General features: G+C 40.3%; 1 protein-coding gene and 1 long non-coding RNA gene across 3 annotated transcripts in view; both read right to left on the reverse strand.

The window, feature by feature from the left end:
- The window catches only part of Psd3 (pleckstrin and Sec7 domain containing 3), a 534,828-nt gene that overhangs the window by 381,407 nt on the left and 129,815 nt on the right, over positions 1-23,606 (reverse strand). The gene's annotated exons all lie outside the window — the stretch shown is intronic.
- Positions 351-23,606, reverse strand: LOC116069404. The gene is made up of 2 exons (XR_004110014.1): positions 23,534-23,606; positions 351-1,645 (listed from the first exon to the last, which is right to left on the reverse strand). It is a non-coding gene; the product is annotated as an uncharacterized LOC116069404 (long non-coding RNA).

Below are 23,606 nucleotides of genomic sequence, written 5' to 3' on the forward strand. Positions count from 1 at the left end.
ACTCAGGTCAATGTGTGGTCAGACCACGTGTGACTGTCATCCCAGTATTGAGGGTAGGGATATGGGTAGAAACAAGGGGCACCACTGAGGTTTGATGGTCCAAAATGGAAAACCACAATAAACAGCAAGTCTCAGCTTCAGTGAGAACCCCGTCTCCAGGGAGTGAAGTGGAGACCACTCGAGGAGGACACCCGACATCTTACTCTGACCTCTGCATGTGCACACACAGTGGCACATATGTGCATTCACATGCATGTGGCATGTATACACACACACACACACACACACACACACACACACACACACACGAGTCAAGCACAATGGAAATTTTTGGCTAAAAGACCTGGATATCTCTTTCTACCCCTCTCAAATCTCTTACTTTTAATTCACTGGGCGTCTTGAAGCCATTGAGAAAAGACAGTAGCCAAAGTCCCTTGAACTCAGCCAAGGTTCTTTCCTGGACAAACAAAAGCTGTTTCCAAGCAACGGCACAGACCTCTTGACAGCAGCAGTTCTAAGTAGCTGTTTTCTAAGACTGACAAAGATCACGTCTCTGTACAGAATGAGAGAAAGAGAGTTCATGCTTCAGCAATATTTTCTCTATTAAAAAAAGGGAAGAAAAATCCTAGAAACAAAAAGATTTTAAAAGAGATAGAGAGAGCCGCCAATCACCAATCTAGTTCTGGTGGGTGGGGAGGGGCTATGAAGATTCCCTGAGCACTTTCCAGTTACCAACACCTTACAGAACACTCCATGATGCTGTAGCATTGAATACTCACATTATCTGTCAGGGTGGTAGTTATTCCCAGTTTCATTCAAGGCTTGCTTGGATTAAGATTTAAGAAATAAATAGTGTGTCTGCATAGTTCATGTGCACCCAGAGCACTGGATTCCCTAGAACTGGAGTGACAGGTGGTTGTGAACAACCATGAGGGTGCTGGGAGCCAAATCCAGCCTCTTTGCATGTGCAATAACTGCTTTTAACCACTAAGCCACCTCTCCAACGGGCCAGCTTTAGTTTGATCGGTATTAGAGCCCGAATGTTTTCCTTTAACCCATAAGCATCATTGCTTTGGTCGTGTCTATAATTGGTACAATTGAAATGAGTTTGGAGTCTGTTTCATTAAGTGAACTCTGACTGTGATGACCCCACAGGAGATAAGAACTTTGTGTTGTGTAGGGATGAGGGAACTTGACCTTGTTGGCTTGGGCTTCATGGAGATCTTCATTTATTCACTGTTTTAGCATTGAGCAATTTCCTTTCTTGATCTTTCCCTTTTTCATCGAACAAATAAACCAGGTTCCCAGAACCATGGCTCTGGCTGAGGTCAGATTCAACAAAGGGCACTGCATACTCTTGCTCAATCTTGGCACTGTGTGCTTTTATGCTTTTGTTCTGTCTCTTGAAATGCCCAAGTACAATATAACCTTGACTTGAATTTTCAAGGCAAGCCAAATTGTCTTTTCTTGCAAGTTTGATGCAATGTTGGATTACTGCGTACAGCTCCAGATGCAAACTCCTCAGTAAGAGCTGATGAGGTTTTGTTGTAGCTCACAAAAGGAGGACTGTTGACACTGCTGAACAGTATTTAATACCAGCTTTCACCATCATTCATGTCTTAACAAGTGAAATGGCTGGTTAGTCCTGCAACAGAAGCAAAGACTTTAAATGGGTAATGACAGATATACAGTCCTCTACTATAGGACTATGGTGAACACTTGCCTTAGATCTAGAGAGGTCTCTGCCCATAGAAAGCCTGGATAATTAAGGGTTAAATTTTATGGCTGGCAGCCCTGGGGCAAACAGCTGCCAGCAATTACATTTTTTCAGTGATTCTCCATCTCTGGGGCTCCCTGCCAGCAGGACTTTTATTCCTATGGAAATGTGGTCATAAATCTCTTCAGGAAGCAGAAAATAAGCTAGGTGCTTGAGTAGACAAGGTACTTAAGAACCTAAGCAGAGAGAGAGAGAGAGAGAGAGAGAGAGAGAGAGAGAGAGAGAGAGAGAGAGAGAGAGAGAGAGATGCAATGGCGTTGGCTTCTGATTATCCATTGACAACCTTCACTGTTGATTTCCAAGCCTTGAGGTCCCTGCCTTTCAACCTTGACAGCTCCCTGTGCTCTAGAATACTTTCCCAGGACCTCTAGAGTATAGCAGAGCTGGTTCAGAGCACAGATTTCATTACACACAGAGATTTGGGATCCCTGAACTAGAGGGGCCACTAAAGACATGTATCAATATTATTTATATGATAAAATTCCTCCGCTGGGGATTGGTGCCCTGCTTAGACATCACCTCTTTTCCTGGAGCCTTTCTAGTAGTAAAACCCTGGGAGTGGGAGTGTGCTGAGAACAAATGAATGGAGGAAAAGGCATTGATGAGAGAGCTGAAGGCTGGCGGTGGGGCAAGGGGCGGAGTAAACAGCTTTGGCTCGCCTTCTAAGTTATACTGTTGAGCCCTAAGGGCAGAGCCCAAGATTCATTGCTGTTCTCCAGGAGCTTACATAACACCCAGCACAAGGAAGTACTGGGAATCAATGGGGTGAATGATATGAATTAATCAGCAAGATCTGTCCCTAAGGACAGAAACATGTTAGCAAAAGGATCACAATACTTGTACTCTGGGAGAAACTGACTCTGAAATCTCACCCTGTCCTAGGAGCCTTGTTTTGGACTGGTAGGCTTTCTGGTGGCAGATAATGTCTACTCACCTTCAAGTTTGATCACTGAATACCTTTGGCTTAGACTTGTTGAAAAATGAAGCACTATGCAAATTTGCTTTCTATCTTTGGTTATGCAGTAGCCCTGGCTTGCTCAAACCTAGAAACAAGTAGTATGCACATTCAAAGACTTCAAAGAGCCAGGGCAGACAGCTTCTGATTCATTCTCCAGAAGTCTCTGCCAGAAGTGGCAGCCAGGGTGAGACCAATGGGCTTGTTGGCTTCCCCCTGGGATTGAAATAAACCAGCAAGCCTGGTGAGACAGTGGAGCCAGTCTCCTCAGCTCTTCAAAGAGGCATGGTTCCACACTCTCCTCCAGGGTATACAGTCCTGGCAGATCTATTGCCTGAAAACGGAAGAGCACCTGGAGACACTTTTATAGGATCCTTTTATGAGGGCAGTGTGTACTTTATACTCCTCCTCCCCCTGCCGATTAAAGTCCACACTTTTGAAAGGCAGATTTCTAAAGAAATGGTTGCAGCTTTGAGCGCAATAAAAAGCAGTGAGTTTGTGAAGATGGATAGATAAAAGAGCGTAATAGTACTCAGTCACTGAATGAATGGTTTATGTACTCTGCATGGTTTAATTACCAGTACGCTAGCTTATGAAGAACTAGTACTGGCTTAAAATCAGCAAGTGGCCAATAAACCCAGAACTGTAAAATGTTTGTTGAGCTGCAAGCTGGCAGGATAGAATTTGATTATGAATCTCTAAGTAGATCCATTCACAAAATAATGAAAACCAACATTGTTTATTCTGCATGGGCAGGGGAACAAGGAAGCATAACTGGGTCTTCTCATTTCACATAAACTTGGGACTGCTTCATGAGATGTCATGTTTCCTTGGGCTGCTAGAGAGAAATATGATAGGAATAGGCTTTACCAACAGCAGTTCATTTTCTCAGGGTGCTAGAGGCCGCAAGTGTCAGCAGGCTTGCTCTCTTGATGCATCTTTACTTGGCTTGCCAATGGATGTGCCACATCAGGGTCACACTTGATGTATACATGCCCAGGCTACCCTCTAACTCTTGGTCTTCCTGCCGTAGCCTCCTGAATATGGATATTGCAGGTGACTTCAGTCAGATTGCATTAATGCTATCCCTAGTGACCTCAGTTTCCTTAGTCACCTCTTCACAGACCTCATCTTCAACATTGACATATGGTAGCATTAGTTAGGGTAGGAACAGGAATTGGGATGGAGCACAATTTACCCTCTAAAAGCTACTAAACTGAGGTGATCTTTTCAAAGAAGAGAGGAAAATATCTTCCACAACTGTAGTCTTACTCACAAACACAACAGTTGCACTCCTTATGCCTCTGAGTCACCATGAGCCTCTAAGACAGCTGTTCTCCACCTGGAGGTTGAGTGACCCTTTCACAGGGGCCACATATTAGATATACTGCATATCAGATGTTCATTTATGATTGATAATAGTACCAAAGTTATAGTAATGAAGTAGCAACAAATATAATTTTAGGGTTGGGGTTCACCACAACATAAGAAACTGTATTAAAGGTTGAGAACCACTGTTCTAAAGTAAAGCTCCCTGCCTTTCATCCATCTCTGATGCATATCAACTTGCTTATTAATTGATTATTTGCCATTAATAGTATTGAAAAAACTATTGCAAGGGAAGGAATGTAGCCATTAAAAGTTCCAGTTCCAGCCAGTACCTAACAGAGAGGTGACCATCTGGAATGAGCCAGAACAACACTTTGGAGACTGTACTAACTTTTTGCTGTGAAGCTCATTACATGTGATGTAGGACTCTGTGTCAGCTCTGCTAAGTCAATTTTTGAAGACTGTGATTTGCAAAAGAAAATAAATGAAGGAACCAAATTAAGTGACAGGCTGGAGAAATGGCTCAGTAGCTAAGAGCACCTATTGTTCTTGCAGAGGACCCAAGTTCAAGTCCCAACACCCACAGCAGGCAGCTCACAACTGCCTGGAGATCCAGCTTTAGAGAGCTGATAATTTCTCTCACTTCCTTGGGCACATTCACATATGCACACACACACACACATACACACACACACAAACAAATAAATAATAAAAATTAAATGACATGATCACTTCTGTGCCTTTGAAATGTGCCCAAGCATTTTCTCTGAGCAGAAGAAACACCATAGGCTCCATAATCTACATGTGTGACTAACATTTCCACCTACTAGAAAAAGAAAGGATCTGGAGGTTAGAAAAAATGAAAATGGCATGAGACCCCTGTGGACCATGAGTTTGTCACCAAATATTCTCTCAACTGTCTCCATGTTCCTTAAATGGATACCAAGGCTCGGGGACAAGGGCAGCTGTTCAAGATCTTTGTCCTCATAAGACTCCTGAGGCTGAGGGTAGTGTTCTTCCAGTTCTATCGCAGTTGACTCAAATCCTTGTAGCATTCATCTTCTACCCAAGCATCTGCTCATGCAGCCCTCTAGGCAAAGCTTCAGTGTCTCCATGACTCTTAGGTATGGAGACCTTCTTAAGCCACTCTAGAAACCATTTTGTCTGGCATGGCTCCACTTGACCTGCATGTGCCTGGCCTTCTGTCCCACTGGCTCCCTGTGTAGGCCTCCTGCCAGGTCCATGTCCTCATCAGGCTCCTTCCTCTATAAAGGTTCCACATGGGTCAGGCTTCCTCTGGGGGGCGGTGAACTTCCCCTAGGCCATTCTTCCTTTCCTATTTTTGCCTTGGTAGCCAACACTCACCCTTCAGTTCTCATTTTCGCTGTCCTAATACAGAGAAGGTGGAACAGTGAAACTGGTTGGTGGGATGAGTGTGCATGTCTTATTATGCACTCTCATATGACCCATCCCTCATTCATCATGACACATAATACTCCTCACACTTATTTGTGTGATAAAAGTTTATCATTTCCATTATCCAAGAACTCCATGAGTCCTTAATTTTGCTTATCAGCTATCCACCATCATCAAATAAAGCACTGCAACATGATCAGCACTCAATCAATCTTCCCTGTACAAATGATCAGATTAAGGAAATGAGGGTACTTAGTAAATTCCAACCCTTTCTATTTATTCTGCTGGAGAAACCAGTTTAGGAGCCTCAGAAGAAATAAATCTACAATCAGAGTAATTGCTCATTCCAGTGAAGGCCTACAGAACTATTTGTTATGTCACGTTGATTTACCATATAGTCAAGTCAGTATCATGCTACTATCTTCCCCTAAGTAATAGCTGTATTTTATTCATCATTCTATCTAATGTATATCCACACACTGTAAGTAATTACGCACTTACTGAAACGGAAAAGTGTATAACATTTACCAAAATAACAGGCTATAGGACTTCGCAGCTCAGATGCAAAGAAATGTAGAGCACAGGTAGATGAGTTAACACTAGGAAGAACTAGGATAACTTCCTCCAGTGCTATAACAAGGGAAAAGAGAACAGAGGTAGAAAGAAGAAAGGCAAGGAGGGCAAGAATTGGGAAGAGGAACATACACTGGGTACTCATAGTATGCCCACATCCAGCCCTTCCATGACAAGGTGCTAAGGTAGGGGATAATAAAGAAAAAGGAAGCTGGGTGGTGGTGGTATACACCTTTAATCCCAGCACTTGGGAGGCAGAGGCAGGAGAATTTCTGAGTTCGAGGCCAGCCTGGTCTACAGAGTGAGTTCCAGGACAGCTAGGGATACACAGAGAAACCCTGTCTTGAAAAACCAAAAAAAAAAAAAAAAAAAAAAAAAAAAAAAAGAAAGAAAGAAAAGAAAAAGGAATGAAATGGAGACTGTTGAGTGTAGTGGCTCTAGCAGTTGGGACAATAAAGCAAGAGAATTAGTTTGTTGCTAGTCCATGCTACATGCTGAGTTTGAGGACAGCCTGGGCTACAAAGTGAGACTCCATCTCAAATTAAGTAAAATGATCTGAAAGAAAGAAGAGAAGCTCTAGAAAAGCCACTTTTGAAAGAATGCCAGAATGTTCATTAAAAAAATACACAGGAAGTCATAAAAGTAAGTGCCAAGAGCTGAGAATTGGCCTGACATAAATATATTTATTGAAATTCCTCCAGGAGTGCTTTCCTACTTAAATCCAGAGCTTGAAGAATGGACAGAGGCTGGTGTTGGCTCATCTAAATAAGTCCAGGGTTTGGAAGGAGTCCAGTGGTACTGAGAGGTGGCAGAACGAATGGACAAAGTGGGAAGACCCCAGTTGTTGGTAACTTGATGATGGATGAGAGTCAAGACATGATCCCAGAAAGTTCTACATGAGGATATCAAGCACTCTAGGACTCAGAAACCAGTCCTACTGGGGAAGAACATGTACTTGGGTACAGACTTGAATGTCATCAGATAATGGACCAGCCAGGCTGACCCAGCTTAATGGTAGATGTCTTATTCAAGTCATCCCTTACTAAAAATTATATACTCATTTTTAGTAAGGTTGTATTAGAAGAAGGTCAGCTAGGAGATAACCAGTCTGGAGCCAGGATACCAGCCATATAAGAAAGTTTAGGGATAACCTCCACAGGGCTCATTGTCTTGAAGTAATACAACTTCAGGACAAGCTTTCAACGTGGGAGCTAGTGCTAGAATCCAAAAAGGATGAAATCATAAGCCAAGTGTTAAAGTCACACTAGGAAGATCTAGCTGGGTGAAGGAAACATGGAAAATGTTCAGACAGTACACAGTATTAAAAGCAAGGAAAGACGAATGATGCTTCTGAAATGCAGGCTAAGAAGACAGAAGTATCCCTCCCAACCCTATCACACACACACACACAAAATCATCCAAGTCCTTTTTCATCTTGTAAGACAGAATACAAAGGCATAAGATCCTGTGGGAACATATACTGGGGCAGTGATTTCAAGGCTGGTTGTGTTACAAAATGAAGATAAAATGAGAAGATAGAGATTTGTTATAAAGCCAAAAATACCCACATCACAACCCAGAAAAAATATAATCTCTGAGGACACTGTTCTCCTGAGCGGCACTTTGGACCAAAGATCCTCTTGGCCTTAAGCCATGTGTCATGCAATGCAGATTCATGTGATATTTTGCTAAAGCCAGTCCCTCGAGAGGACACATGATGCTTGGAGAGAGTAGAAGGTGGACCCAACAGACAATGATGGAGTACTTGTGTTAGATTCGGCGTGGGTCCCCACTTGCGATGAATTAGGAGGTAGATCACTGCAAATTGCATAAGGTTTTTATTGCCAATATACTGGGGTTGTCCTGTATTCAGAGCAAAGGCGACCCCCAGGAACAAAAGCACACATTTTTTATACCTTCCCAGTACGTAGGTTTACAGCATGAGTTAGTTATCTCTCATTGGTGGAGCCCATTGTCTTTTGTTCTCATTGACCTTTATGCCCCAGGTGAGGGGGAGATACCGATTGCACATAGGAGTGGGGGGGGGAGATCCACCCTCCTGGGGACGTTTCCTGGACCCCGGCATTTCTTGGGGATGGTTGCTTTCTGAAGCTCTGTCTTTAGGCTGAATGGACATTTCTTGCTCCTTGGTATTTTTATGAGGTGTCCCTATTTGCTCAGTTCTTACACTTGCATAGCTAGCTTTGCAATGCTTCCTTGATCTTGAGGATTCGCTTTATTGAGAGAGGCAAGGCAGAGAATTTCTGGTGTCCTGGCAGGTTCCTGGTTGTTCCTGCTGATTCAAGCTGATTGACGGAGGCCTGGCTGTTTCTGCTGGATTGTGCCATTGCTGCTGATATGCGTTTGGTATCCTGACACTATTGAACTGGACTGCTGGTATTCTGACAATGGAGATTAGAATCTCCCTAAAGAACTACTTCTAAACAGGTCCATATCCCCTTGTCCTATTTACCACCGTTTCTCCCCTACCTTTGGATGGTGGGCTAGAAGAGGAGTTGAAGCAAATGAGAACCCTTATTAAAGTAGGTTTTGAAAAATCTAAGCCTACATGGGCAGGTGAGGTGAGCAGCTATGAACATGTGCCTGCTTCCTATTCCCTTCCTGCTTCAGGGACTAACACCTGGGCTCTGTTCTTCCCCCTTTTCATCATCACCCCTCCCAAACCATTTCAAATGCTCTGCTAATGGGGCAAGAAGGGAAAAGCCCTCTTCTGGTCCTAACCAGTAACCAAGGGATTTAGTTAGGGGCTGTGCAGGATGTGTGCTGGGTATAGGATAGAATGGGCTGAAGCTAGGACAAAGTGAATCTAGTTAAAGAAGGACAAAAGACACCTCAAGTGTGATAACAAAATAGAGTGTGATCCATTCAACTCTCTCTCCACTTACATCTAATTTTATCTAATCAAGTCTTACTTCAAAATTCTCTGAGAAATTAAAGTTTGATTCACATTCTTTATACCTTTCCCCACCCATTCCTTTTTATTGCTTTCTCTTGGGAGAAAAACAATCTGAACATACGTGTATCTTTTCTATGAAGATAAGAGTGTGTGCTTGTGCATGTGTGTGTGTGTATGTGTGTGTGTGTGTGTGTGTGTGTGTTATGTGTGCATGTTGTTGGTAGTATTCACGTATGTAGGTATGCAAGCCCATGGGCCAGTGGAGGATGTCAAATGTCCTGCTCTGTCACACTTTGCTTTATTGTTCCCTTGAGACCAGGTCTGTCACATAATCTGGAGCTGGATGGCGGCCAGCAAGCCTCAGTGATTCTCCTGCTCCCGTCCCTCCCAGCCCTGAGATAATAGGCACAAGTGGCCATGCTTGACTTTTTATGTAGGTGCGGCAGACCTGAACTCAGGTCTTCATGATTATGTAGGAAAGTACACTCCTACATGAGTGTAGGAAAGACACTCATTCACTGGGCCATCTCCCTAGCCTCCCAACGCAGTTTTAAAAACAATGTATATTTGCATTCCTAAATAATGCATAGCATTGTTTTTAAAATGTATGTAAATATAACCAGTCTAAAATATTACTCTACAATTTATTTTTTCACTACACATTATATTTTTGAGATTTTTTTCTTTATTATTACAGTGGTCGTAGTGGTGATGATGATGATGGTGATGATGATGATAATGATGATGATGATGATGATGATGATGATGATGATGATGATGATGATGATGATGATGATGATGATGATGATATTTTAAATAAATGATCTTGCTATTGTAACTCTGGCTGGTCCTGAACTCACTATGAAGCCTAGGCTAACCTTAAACTCACAATCATCCTGCTTCAGTCTTTTGTCTGAATGATGGAATTACTGTAAAAATTGAGCAAATAGGGACACCTCATAAAAATATCAAGGAGTGCCGGGCAGTGGTGGTGCACGCCTTTAATCCCAGCACTTGGGAGGCAGAGGCAAGCGGATTTTTGAGTTCGAGGCCAGCCTGGTCTACAGAGTGAGTTCCAGGGCAGCTGGGGCTATACAGAGAAACCCTGTCTCGAAAAAAAAACAAAAAAACAAAAACAAAAAAACAAAAATATCAAGGAGCAAGGGATGTCCATTAAGCCTAAAAACAGAGCTTCAGAAGAATTTACCGAGCAAACACCAGTCCCCAGGAGATGCCCTAACTGTGGGGAGTAATGCTCGGTTCCAGGAAACGTCCCTGGAAGGATGGATCTCCCCTTACCCCTCCTACATGGAATCGGTATCTCCCCCTCACCTGGAGCATAAAGGTCAATGAGAACAAAAGACAATGGGCTCCACCAATGAGAGATAACCAACTCATGCTGTAAGCCTAAGTACTGAAAGGTATAAAAAGTGTGTGTGCTTTTGTTCCTGGTCATCGCCTTTGTCGCCTTTGCTTTGAATACAAGACGGCCCCAGTATACTGGCAATAATAAACCTCGTGTAATTTACAGCGATCTCCCTCCTGTTTCTTCTTTCACGAAGAAATCTAACATTACGAATATACACAACCTTGCAGTTATTCATTTTGAAAGATGTAGTTCATGTTTTTCAGTTTATCTGTAATATACTATTTATGAATAAATATATAATATCTGCCCCATCCTTTTCTATTGATGAATAATCTTTCCAATTCATTGTTTTATGAACTATAAAAAATTCTATAGAATTTTATGCATATGTGATATTTTCTTAAGGGCACAGACCTGAAAGTCGATTGGTGCCATTAACATAATAAAGACATTTTAAACCTTATCATTAATTCCATAAAGGTAGAAGTTTGTCTGTTTTGTGTATCACAGTATCATTAGTTCATGGGCCATTGCTGGAAGAAAGGTCTCTCAATATTATTTGTTGAACAACTGAATAAACATAAGCTTGATTTCTGATCGTCTAAACCAGAAGAGGACTCCCTTGGTTTGCTTCTCTCTGGCCCATTAACTCTCTGCTACTCTGATCTTAGGCCAGGTTTGACTATGAGAATGATGTATAATGCTGAAGGCCAGAACTATGGAAACCCCCTCCATGAAAGGCTCCAAGAACTTTTCCCGTCTGTTGATTCTTGTAGATAAGCACTTTGGAAGGTACATGCTTAACTCTTAGAGCCACATGAGTGAGGAATCCTGGCCCTTGAGTCACAGAGACAGCAGCATCCTTCTACTTCTTGAAAATACACATTCTGGGCTGTACAGGAATTACAAGCAACCTTTTGTGCTAAGCTACTGAAAATTAGGAGTTTTTCTGCCTCCCAATACAGGGACAAAGGCTACTTTGTTACTGATTGTCTCCTGGTGTTTGGCAATTTGTGGTTGAATAATAGGTGTTAAAGAAGAGGAGGGGAACAGGAAGGAAAGAGTGGAGAAATGACACCAGCAGAGCTCTGAAATCATCTTGCCATGGATCTAGTGTCTTTGAGCAAATTGTCTCCATTTTGTTCCCTGTATCTCCCCTACCTTGTGTATGTTAACATTTAATAAGAAATCTTCACTTTGATATCTATGAAGGGTAGTTCAGAGGATTCTTAGTATTGGTAAGCTTACTTTTAATAATTAACTAATTTATTTTACAAAATATGGCAAAACAATTCTCAAACAGAATCATACCAATGACTTTGACCCTTAATGACATTATTGTGTTTGGTCCTGTTATAGAAACCTGTTCCAGACTTGCCCATAAATAAATAAATAAATAAATAATATAATTTTATATGTGCTTATTATGTCATATGTATAATACATGTGATATATCAACATATAATGTATATGTTATATATAGTTATGTATCAGAAAAAAATCTGTGGTAGAAACTCTGGCATACAGCATCTCCTCTTTACTTCCATGTTCATGTAGTCTGTACCTATAGGCAGAGGCTGCCACACTGTGTAGTTCTGCTCCGTGTGAGGGAGGCAGATACCTGTCCTTTCTTGATAGGGGTAGTAAAAAGCTTCTCCATGTCCCTCTGGATTGATTGTTCTCCATTTTACTTGATTTGCATGAAGAAGACATAGTTTTTTGATATGCTAATCCACTGAGACTCAATGGGTGATAAATTCAGAGGAATAGCTTAGCCTTCTCTGACTGAAAAAGCTGCTGAAGAAGCAACCCATTTGTAATGAGGCCCATCTACTGCCTATGTTCCCTGAAGGCTTTTCCACTTACTGACGTCACTGTCAAAAATTGTTTTTTGAGTCAGAAAAACTATGTTTTTCAGTCACAAGTTATGAAAAAAGTTCACAAGGTGTATAAAGGGCAAGAGTAGAAAAGGCATTGACGATGCCAAGTTACAAAATTTAGACCAGGACTTTGAAATCCCAGAGGCAGTGGGATCCATTCTGTGACCTGTGGCCACAGAGATTTAATCTTCACAGTGCTTCCTTTTCCTGTATTCAAATTACACTCAGACTAACTAGAACGCTGGCCCACCAAACAAAGGCTGACACAGGACTCAGAGTAACTCAGCATTTAGCTGTGCTGATGCGTAAAAACACACACAGCCTCCAAGTCATTTGCTTGAAACCCTGTTACTACATGCCATATTAAGAATACATTATTCTGTAATGTCATCCTTATTATCTTGAAAACCATACATTTTGGTTCAAGGTCTTTTCTTCCTCCATTCTACTGATGGCTGTGCCCTTTGTTGCTATTTGTTGAGTTGCATTTAAAAGGAACCACAACAACTTAGGATGGCTCCTTTCCTTTGTATCTTTTATTCAACCATAGGCAGTTGAAAGACAACATCTCAGTGTAAACATATAAAACTCAGGAACGCCAAAGGCAACCTGTCACAATCTCTGGGAAATCTGTTACGTCCCATCTCTACAAATGATCCCCAATCTTCTGCATCTTTTACATCTACTACATACACTGAGTCAGCCTGAATCCAGACACCTGAATATCTGGATTTAACTTAAGATGTTTCTAGAAACTGTTTACCTTAGTGGGAAAGAAGTCACAACTTCACCCTCTCATAGAATTACAAGATCAAGAATAGAAAAATGCCATATGGGCAATGTAATGAGAATGGAGAAACGTAGGGGTAAACCAAGTCGTGTCTAATAGAAGCTATGTCTGCAGAGCAGCTGCGTTTGCTTTCCAGTCTCAGCAGGCAGTGAGCAGCTCATTCAGGTTCCAGTGTATATTTTGTGTCTGTACCCCTTTCTCATTATCAGACCGTCTCCTTCACTTGCTGATTCTGGGCTTGTCTGGTTTCCATATTCTGATGCTAAGGAGACGCTGATAATCCCTGTGGTAAAAATATGCCTGAATAATCCTTACTAGCTTCTTTTTGTTTGTTTTTGTTTTTGCTTTTTCGAGACAGGGTTTCTCTGTTTAGCCCTGGCTGTACTGGAACTCACTCTGTAGACAAGGCTAGCCTCGAACTCAGAAATCCAACTGCATCTGCCTCCCAAGTGCTGGGATTAAAGGCGTGCGCCACCACCACCCGGCCCTTACTAGCTTCTTTCTTAGTTACTTGACTTCAAAATAAATGAACAAAGATAAAAATAAGAGCCAAAAAAACAAAATCAAGGGATTAACTGGACAAAACTCTATACAACAAGATTACGTAGAAGCTCGCTGTGCCTTGGCCATGACCTTGGCTTGTACTTAAGAAAATAGGATATCCCAGATGGCTGAGACATTTCATCCTGGTATCGAGGGCCCGCCTGTCTCTGAATCCACCTTTTCTCTAGAGGGTTCTGAAGAGCTCTTACTGCTGCTTTATCTTATTCCCTTATAAAACTGTCTCTTGGATCTTCTCTGGACTCTGTAGCTCCGAATGCTCACCTCTGTCCCTACTGGCATGTGATACACGACAGACATGTTTCACTTCCTTTAAACACCCTTCGACCTACAGTTTCATTTCTCTCCTATGAACCATGGCCAACTTTCTCACAGTCTCCACATTGTCTTATCTGAACAGCATTAGACACAACTCGTCTTTCAAAACAAATACATAGGCAAGCAAATGAACAAATAACCTCTGCCTATGACTGCAGTAACTCTGTTCATTCGTGTTCCTCATACAGGATTCAAGACTGTTAGGTCTCAGGTAGTACATATATCCAGAAATGTATTCAAACTGGACTACAGAAGGATTTCTAGTGGTTAGATTTAAAACAGCAATCCTCAGAAGTGTGTAAAATGCGTCTTTACTCCAAAGGAGCTTTTTCTCTTGCCTCTGGTAGAAAGGACATATATGGGTTTCCACGGACATGTGGTGCCTGCCTATCAGCATATCCCTCAGTCTCTACTCACAAGTGCCCTCATACTATTGTCCTGGCCCTCCTCTTGCTGCTTCTGCAACAAAACTCCCAGGATGCTCTACCTTACAGGCTTCCCTCCCCACATCTACTCATCCTCCTTGTGATCTACATAATTTTTCCATCTTGTGCTCATTCATTTTTCTTGCAAAAAGCCCTAGACATGTCTCTTTGGAGACAGTGTCTCTTTAGAAATGTCAGACACCTCTAGATATTTTTTCTCTCTCCCTTTTTGTTTTTTGTTTAATTGATTTAAGTTTTATTGAATTATGATGAAAAAAGATACATGATTTCAATTTATCTGAATTTGTGAACATTTAAAAACAAATAGAATTAAATCACATTCTTGTTTCCCTTTTCTACCCCAACTCCTCCCAGAGTCCCCTCTTCAATACCTACAATATCTTTTTTTGTCATATTCTTTAAAATTTATAAAATATTATAACAATAAAAAGGAGTATTATAAAAGTTGTTTGATATAAAACAACAATCAATTTAACAGTCTTACATAGATGCTTGTCTACAGCAATACTGAAAATACATATATTTTTCTCAACATAAATTTTAAATAACTCCAAACATATTAACTATATATTTTAAAATAATACATCACTACTAGTATTTTTTAAAATCAACATAAATATATAAAGTCTTTCTGTTTGTCTGTTTTGTATTTAGTAGAGCTTAAAATCTTGGCTCTTACTGTAGTACAAGCCCAAAGGTAGAACAATTTTTAGACATTGGATTTCATTGTAATAAGGCTGAACTTCAATGACCCTCACATCACCAAAGGATTTTACCTCCATCGTAGCTAAGCTGAGAGTTGACAGTTCTGCTGCACCAAGGAATGAATTGTAGGCACAATTTTTTGATACAGACTTCCTGCTATGGTCAAAGCTATTTGACTTGAGTGAGTGACTTTATTCTCAGCCCACAGAGAGCAGGTTACATTAATTTAAAAAATGGTATATGTATTAAGATGGTCTATCCATAAAGTCATTCATTAACTGTTTCAATGAACAATGGTTTTGCTTGGAGGGTGGCACAGACATTAGGCGAGGGTAAGAATCTGGTTCATTGACTGTGATGATTTTTAAAAGCATTCATCTCAGAAAAAGAGTAACTTATAAAGTCCTCTTCTTCAAACTTGATACAAGAGTTACAAACATCAAGCAAAGCATTCAGTCTCACTCTTTGTTGTTCTCTTACAAGCCACCCCCAATTTAATTGTCTACATTTCTTTTGGCTGTATAAATACTTTTGAAATATGTAAGCTGTTCTGAAAACAGTGTACTATAAAAACATGAACTAAATAATACTACTAATAGAGAGGCTGAGATGGGAGAAGCATAATTTCAAGACCATTATGTGGTACACAGCAAGACACTGTCACGTACGAACAAGCTGAAGGTGTGTATAGATTGTACAATATTGGACCTATTTCTCCAATTACCAAATGAGAGAGACCATTGGATGACAGTCAACAAATTTCTAATTCTTCATATTTTTTATTTCAGTCGATTAGGATATGTTGTTAATATTAAGGTATATTGTTAATATTAGGATATGTTGTTAATATATTAAGATATTAAGAATAAGTAATTGTTACTTCCTGTTTTTGTTGTAAGAGGTGGAATTAGTTTTGTGTGGGTTTGTTGAAAGATTACTTTCTTGCTTCTAGGATGTAGTTTTGCTCCTTATGTTGGTGTTTCCCATCTATTCTTTGTAGGGCTGGATTTGTGGAAAGATATTGTGTAAATTTTGTTTTGTCATGGAATATCTTGTTTTCTCCATCTATGGTAATTGAGAGTTTTGCTCGGTATAGTAGCCTGGGCTGGCATTTGTGTTTTCTTAGGGTTTGTATTACATCTGCCCAGGATCTTCTAGCTTTCATAGTCTCTGGTGAGAAGTCTGGTGTAATTCTGATAGGCCTGCCTTTATATATTACTTGACCTTTTTCCCATACTGCTTTTTAAAATTCTTTCTTTGTTTAGTGCATTTGGTGTTTTTATTATTATGTGATGGGAGGAATTTCTTTTCTGGTCCAGTCTATTTGGAGTTCTGTAGGTATGTTCATGGGCATCTCTTTCTTTAGGTTAGGGAAGTTTTCTTCTATAATTTTGTTGAAGATATTTACTGGCCCATTACATTGGGAGTCTTTACTCTCTTTTATACCAATTATCCTTAGGTTTGGTCTTCTCATTGCGTCCTGGATTTCCTGGATGTTTTGGGTTAGGAGCCTTTTGCTTTTTGCATTTTCTTTGATTCTTGTGTCAATGTTTTCTATGGTGTCTTCTGCCCCTGAGATTCTCTCTTTGTATTCTGTTGGTGATGCTTCCATCTACGAATCCTGATTTCTTTCCTAGGTTTTCTATCTCCAGGGTTGTCTCTTTGATTTCTTTATTGTTTCTATTTCCATTTTTAGATTCTGGATGATTTTGCTCATTTCCTTAACCTGTTTGATTGTGTTTTCCTGTAGTTCTTTAAGGGATTTTTGTGTATCCTCTTGAAGGGCTTCTAGCTCTTTACCTGTGTTCTCCTGTATTTCTTTGAGGGTGCTCTTTATGTCTTTTTTAAAGTCCTGTATCATCATCAGGGGAAGTTATTTTAGATCTGAATATTGCTTTTCTGGTGTGATGGTGTGTCCAGGACTTGTTATGGTGGGAAGATTGGGTTCTGATGATGCCAAGTAACCTTGGTTTGTGTTGCTTATTTTCTTACCCTTACCCCCTGCCATCTGGTTATCTCTAGTGCTACCTGCCCTGGCTAAATCTGACTGGAGCCTGTGATCCTGGTTGTGTTAGAACTCCTTGGAGTCAAGCTGTCTCTGTGATCCTGTGATTCTGGGATCCTTTGATCCTAGGCTTGTTAGAGCACCTGGGAGGAGAGCTTCCTCTGGGTGCTTTGGGACTGGCTGCAGAGTTTGCACCCAAGGTCTCCTCAGGGCACCAGCCCAGACAGACTGGAAGGAACTAATGCCACTGGGTTGGTGAAGTTCCTGTGTGCCTGGGTCCTGCTGGTCCCAGTTACTCCTAGTGCTGGGACAGATGTTGTGTCCTCCTCACTTCTGATCCTGGGCGTGTTAGAGCACCTGGGAGTGGAGCTTCCTCTGGGTGTTGTGGGACTGGCCTTTCTCTCTCTTACCCACAATAAAACCCTTCCTTCTAATGGAGTGACTATTTCAATGGTTTCTTTTTTCCAACTTCTCACATATAATATTCAGTCAGCTGGTCTGTATCAGTTGTTATAATAAAGTCATGCATTGCTCAACCATGGGGATACATTCTGAGAAATGCATTACTAGCTGATTCCTCTATTGTGAGAATATCACGGATGTGTCACTTGGCACAGCCTCTTGATACAATCACAAGATATATGAGGCTGTTGCTGGTATTATATGATAAAACATTTTATAATAAAGTTTTCTGTACAAGTGCAAGGAATACTATTTAAAGTAATAACAGTACATTTGCAAGGCAATAGCAATAATTTATCATTATCAAGTTTTAGGTACCATGTTAACAGTATGTGATAAACATTTAATCAGTATAGTAAGTGTATTTAGCTTACAGCAGCCTCATTATGAACACATAGCAATGTACTGGACTAAATTACTGCTATGGCTAAGTTATCACACAGTAGATGGCTAGATTGTAATACCTCATGCTTCATCAACAGCTACTATTTCAAGCCACCACTATTCTAGCCTTCTTACTGTCTTGGCTTCTCCTCCGACTCTGCTAAACATTTGTCAGTCACCAAATGGAAAGAATAATATCTGATTTATTCATTTATAGTAGGGGTGCACTGGCATGTGCCCTGATTGGCCAATGACTGTACCCAATCTTTGTCAACTTAGACTTCTCTGCGGCCTGTATTCTAGATGTCTTATGGGCCATGTGTTTTATCCTGAACTTGTCCACTATTCCTTCTATACTCTCTTCCTGAGAAATGTTTTTCTTTTTCTAGGGACTTAAACATTTTCAATATGCTAGTAATTTCTAAGTTTTAATCTCTATGCTGATTTTATTCCAGAGCTCACGATTCTATAACCCCAGTCTTATCGGTTGGCACATGTTTGAGGCCTCAGAGGATGCTGGACATCATGGGTAATAATAGTATATCAACTATTTGTTTTGCACATATACAACTATAATAAACTTTGAAAAGTAAGTTGACAATAAGAGCAACAATCAACATAGCAGAACAATGGTAACAATACACGGTAGTAAAAGTTATTTAAGGTGCATTAATTGCTTATTTCTAGAATTTTCCATTTGAGACTTTGGCCTGTGGTTGATTATTGTTAACCTGAACTACAGAAAGTAAAACTGAGGTTAAAGAGTGGGGGAGGTGCCTATTTTAAAAATTAATATCCCTTAACTTTCTCTTGGATATTCTCCAAATACCTCAAACCTTACACATCCTCATTGATCTCTTAAATATACCTTTGTTCCATTGCAACATCAGCTTGTCTCTGTGTAGCCTTTCCCACAGCCCAATGCTTTCATCTTCACTAAATACACATTCCAGGGTCCACATTCTGTCTCCAGAATACATTTTGCTCTACTCTCTTGTCTACTCTTTCCTGAACTAACAGTTCCCCCCATACTGCTTCCTGTTTTCATCCTTGCTTATACTCACTCTTATCTATACAGAGATTAGGGAAATCTAAAAATATCACCTTATGATAGCATCCAACTATCCAAAACTGTTTAATGACTTCCCATGTCACTTGGAATAAATTACATACATAAATAGTACCCTGTGTGCTACTTCCTGTTTTTGTTCTGGGATTCTCATCACATTGACCTTTTAATTCTTGAATTTATCAAGCCCTTTCCAACTTCAGAATCTGTGCCTCAAAGATAGTCTTCTATAATTTTAATGACATTCTTCTGGTCTTAGCACAAAAAAAGTTTGGAGAGGTCTTTTCTCGAACTCAATACAAATTAAATCATCCACTCACTTTCTCCTGTTATATTTTCTTTACATTTTTTATATTTGTGCACACCTGTGGGTGATGTAGGGCTACACATCTGCCATGGCACTCATGTGGAGGTCAGAGGACAATTTGTGGGAGTTGATTCTCTTCTTCCATCCTATTGTTGAGAAGATTAAGCTCAGGTCATCAAGCTTGGTGGTAAAATGAGCGTTTTTAGAGGCCCTTCTCCTAGAGCTCTCTGGTCTCTAACTTCATCACACTTTCCTTAATGTATAAGTTTGCTTGTTTTATGTTTTGTCTTCTTCAACAGAACATAAGCTATGGGTAGAAAGAACCATATCCCTTTTAGTAACCCTTATATACCAAAGTCATTTTCCTACCACAAAGAGCAGAAACTCTCCTAGATTTCCAGCTGGTGGGATTGACTCTTCGTCCCAATGAAAACTGTGTCTCATGGTAGTTTCTGCTTTCTACAGAAAAGTGTTTCAAGAGCAGAAGAGATTGCTCACTGGTTAGGCACACTGTCCCTGCAGATCCTAGGACCTGAGTTCTATCTCTGAAAACTATGGAAAGGTTGACAGGAGAAGGAAGCTTCAGAGCTGTTTCTAACTTCTCTGTATGTATCATGGTATACACATCAGCCTCTGCATGTCATGCACAAGCATATGCACACAAACATGCACAATGATGATAATTGTTTTTGTAATTCAAGAAAGGAACTTTATGAAACCATCATATAATACACAGAAGTCTGTTTCCCCATGAAAATCAGCACTTACATGATTTTGGTGATGAAAATCAATGGAAAATATATTTAGTTAAGTATTCAACTAGAAGTTCCTATTCTGTGAAAGCATATTTACTTATGATTTGAGAAGTTTCGGCTGCTGGACGATCAGAGTGTAAGAAAGCAGGGTAGGACCTGCTATTTATGTCTTACCTGCAGCTACTTTTATTAGATTCCTTTTGGTAAAATATTTAATGTATTTAAGAAGCATGACATTAGAACATCAAAACTTGACTTCAGGGATATTTTACTTATGGAAGAAAATCATTATAACATTACACAAATGATTAGACTTTCATAAGAATGTTGTTACCAGGGTCACATTGCTATACATTTTCAGAAATTTTATTTGTCAGATTGTCTAATCTGAAGGCATTCTGATGACTTACCAAAACAATGCTGTGTGTTCCAGAGTAGTTTAAATGCACAGTATGTCCATCATAGGGGAAGTATGAAACTCTTGGAACAATGAAGTCATATCTATTTATTCTTTAAAAGACCCTCTTCTGACCTCCATGGGTGCCAGGCATGCATGTGATATGCATACATACATGTAGGCAAAGTACACACATACATAATATAAAGTATAATAAATATATCTACAAAATTTAAATGTCCTCTTCCAATTTGTCATTCCTCATTGATTGCCTAGTATCTAATATAACCCCTTCTTTTTTCAGAAGTTGCAAGGAGAGAAAATTAAAATTGGGAAGTGCACACACAGTTGACTACCTGACTATATGGGTGGGAGCTTTGTGACATCCTGAACATACCTCAGGAAGCAATCCCGTTCCCCAAGCCAAGCTAAGCTGTAATTTCCTCAGCAGTCAGAAGATAAAGGACAAACACTTTGTTCTCTCCCTTCTCAGGAATAAGGGAAGAGGAACTTCATTTTCAGACTGCCCTGCTCCCTTTCAGTCTAGGTCCACTGGCCTCAGGGAAGAATGACAGACAAGAAGTCTTTTTCCTCCAATGGTGACTGAACAATTTAGGGAATGGTCACTGGGTGGATGGACTCAGGCCAGATTCAACGCAGAAGAGGAAATGTTTGGTGATATTCCTGGAGACCGGGGGTGGGGTGGGAGGGTGGAGAGGGTGAGATGTGAAGATGTTGTAGGCATCATTTCCATGAAGACTGTACCTACAGAGTAAATGGAGTCCAAACAGGCACAGTTTGGAAACTAACATGTTAATTTAATTTATGTTTAAAACTATTTTTTATAGAGAAGCAAGATAGAAACTGTATTGACATTTTAGAGATATGGACTACATTAAAGCATGATGTTAGTGATGAATCTAAATTGTGGACTGTGGGAATGTAAATTGTTATCATGAGATGGACAGATAATTCTCCATCATTCTCCAGTTCTCTTTAGAAGACTGAAAATGAGCATGTAGATGATCAGTGTTCAAGGACATCTGAGAGCACAGATTAGTCTGGCTGAAGACATAGAATGCCTCCTGTGACTGTGCCTCTGTGTAACATGAGGCACAGTAGTGGAAGCGTAGCCAGGGTGTTACTTTCACCCTTTGCACAGGGATGGCATGTGGGAGATCCAAGAAGCAAGTGTGAACTATTTGCCTTCGAAAAACAAGGAACCAGCGCCTTTCCAAACTGAAAGTCTTTTAGTAAGAAATTCTGATGTTTTCAATGTGTTAGCACTGAATGATTTTTGCAAAACTCTTCATAGAAATGATAAGAAGTTATACACCCGTCATCCAACAATGACAACTCACATTTGTAAGAAGTTTCAAAGAAATGATGGCTTCTTTTTGTGAAAAGTAGCAATAATGAAAGAAACTCTTAAAATTTCAATTGCTTAACTTTCAAATTTATTTCATTGTATATCAGTATGTATGTGTGTGTGTGTGTGTGTGTGCAGGCACATGTGCAAATTTTATGTGAAAACTTGACATTTATTTCAATGTATATTTTTGCTGCTTTCTATGCAACATCTTGAAATTTATATCTGTCCTTTTACAGAACACTACATATGTATTTGAACTATCTAAATAGGTCATATCTTACAAGTGTTAGATCATAGAAGCTGCCCCTGTAGAAGAGATTAGTCACACCTTACAGCCTAAGCTAGTGCCTAGTTCAGCAGCCCTAAAGTAGGAAGAAACAAGAGAAATAACTTCCTAAAATACTACCCTGTATTTTATCTAGTACCTTCACTAATCTAAACTAAGAGACACCCCCTAACTCAGATATTTCCTTCCCTCTAAAGTCTGTCAATGTAATTATCCCATTTTACAGATAAGAAAGCTGTGGGAAGGTACCACTGAGGCAGCTGTCTTCTGTGCATACTGTACAGTGATGTCAATGTCTCCATTTACAACATGCGATCAAAACAAAACAAATGAAAGTGAAAAACATGGCTGGGCAACTAGTTTTCAGAAACTGAGTGTTTAGATATGATAGGCCTGTGTACTCATGTGTTCTCTCAGTGAGTGAAACTATGTAACAAATATAGGGAAACCAGACAGCTAGACTGTATGTGTACCCCCATATTTGAACATACAGAAACATACATGCAGGTGGGTGGGAGGGTAGTGCCTCAACTTACAGCATCAGTGAAATGTGTTTTCAAATCTTAATTCTCCTCTATTTCCTGCAAACTGAACTTGAGAACTTGAGTTAGAGAGAGGGAGGGATGAAAAGAGGAAGAGAGGGATGGAGGGGGAGGGAGGAAAAGAGAGAGGGAGGGAAAGAGAGGATAGCCACATTATTTATAGCTTGAAAAGTAGCAAAGGACTTTGCAATTTTAAAAAAAGTGACATAATCCCCTTATTTTCTATTTTCTCCAATCTCCTGGGTCCTAGGCAACAGTTAACCCTGTAGCTATAGTGATAGGAGTGGCCATAGCAACCTGTTGGAAGAATCAAAACCAAAACTCAAAAGAGAAAGGGTTTTCAATTCTATCCCTTGAACTTCTAGCTGTAAGTGTGAGGCTAAGTGCCACTGGTCTCTTTTCCGTATCTTGTTTCCATTCTAGTCCACAATATATTTTGTAACTCAGCCCATGGCCCCCATAGCCTCATGTGTTTGAATGCTTGGCCTATAGGGAGTGGTACTATTAGGAGGCACGGCCTTGTTGGAAGAAATATGTCATGTTGGGGGTAGACTTTGGGATCACCTATGCTCAAGCTACACCCAGTGTGACACTTTAGTCCCTTTCCTCTGCCTTCAGAACAAAACGTAGAACGCTCAGCTTCCTCTCCAGCACTGTGTCTGTCTGCACACTACCATGCCTCCCACCATGACAATAATGGACTAGACCTCTGAAACTGTAAGCCAGTCCCAATTAAATATTTTCCTTTATAAAAATCGCTATGGCCATGGGGTCTCTACACAGCTATCAAACCCTAAGCCAGTGATATTCTTTGTAAATTTTTGATGCTTCCCTTCTACTCCTAGTAAATAAAACTATGGTCTGAGGAATGTATCAGAGATCTCTGAAGACTGTGAGGGTAGTCACAGAAGCACTTACAACTCTTCTGTTTCCTGACTGCAGTGATGGTTGCCCATCCTCCCAGTACTGGCTCCCAGCTTCCGGTTGAAAT

This window comes from Mastomys coucha, unplaced genomic scaffold, assembly GCF_008632895.1.
Source record: "Mastomys coucha isolate ucsf_1 unplaced genomic scaffold, UCSF_Mcou_1 pScaffold22, whole genome shotgun sequence".
NCBI lineage: Eukaryota > Metazoa > Chordata > Mammalia > Rodentia > Muridae > Mastomys > Mastomys coucha.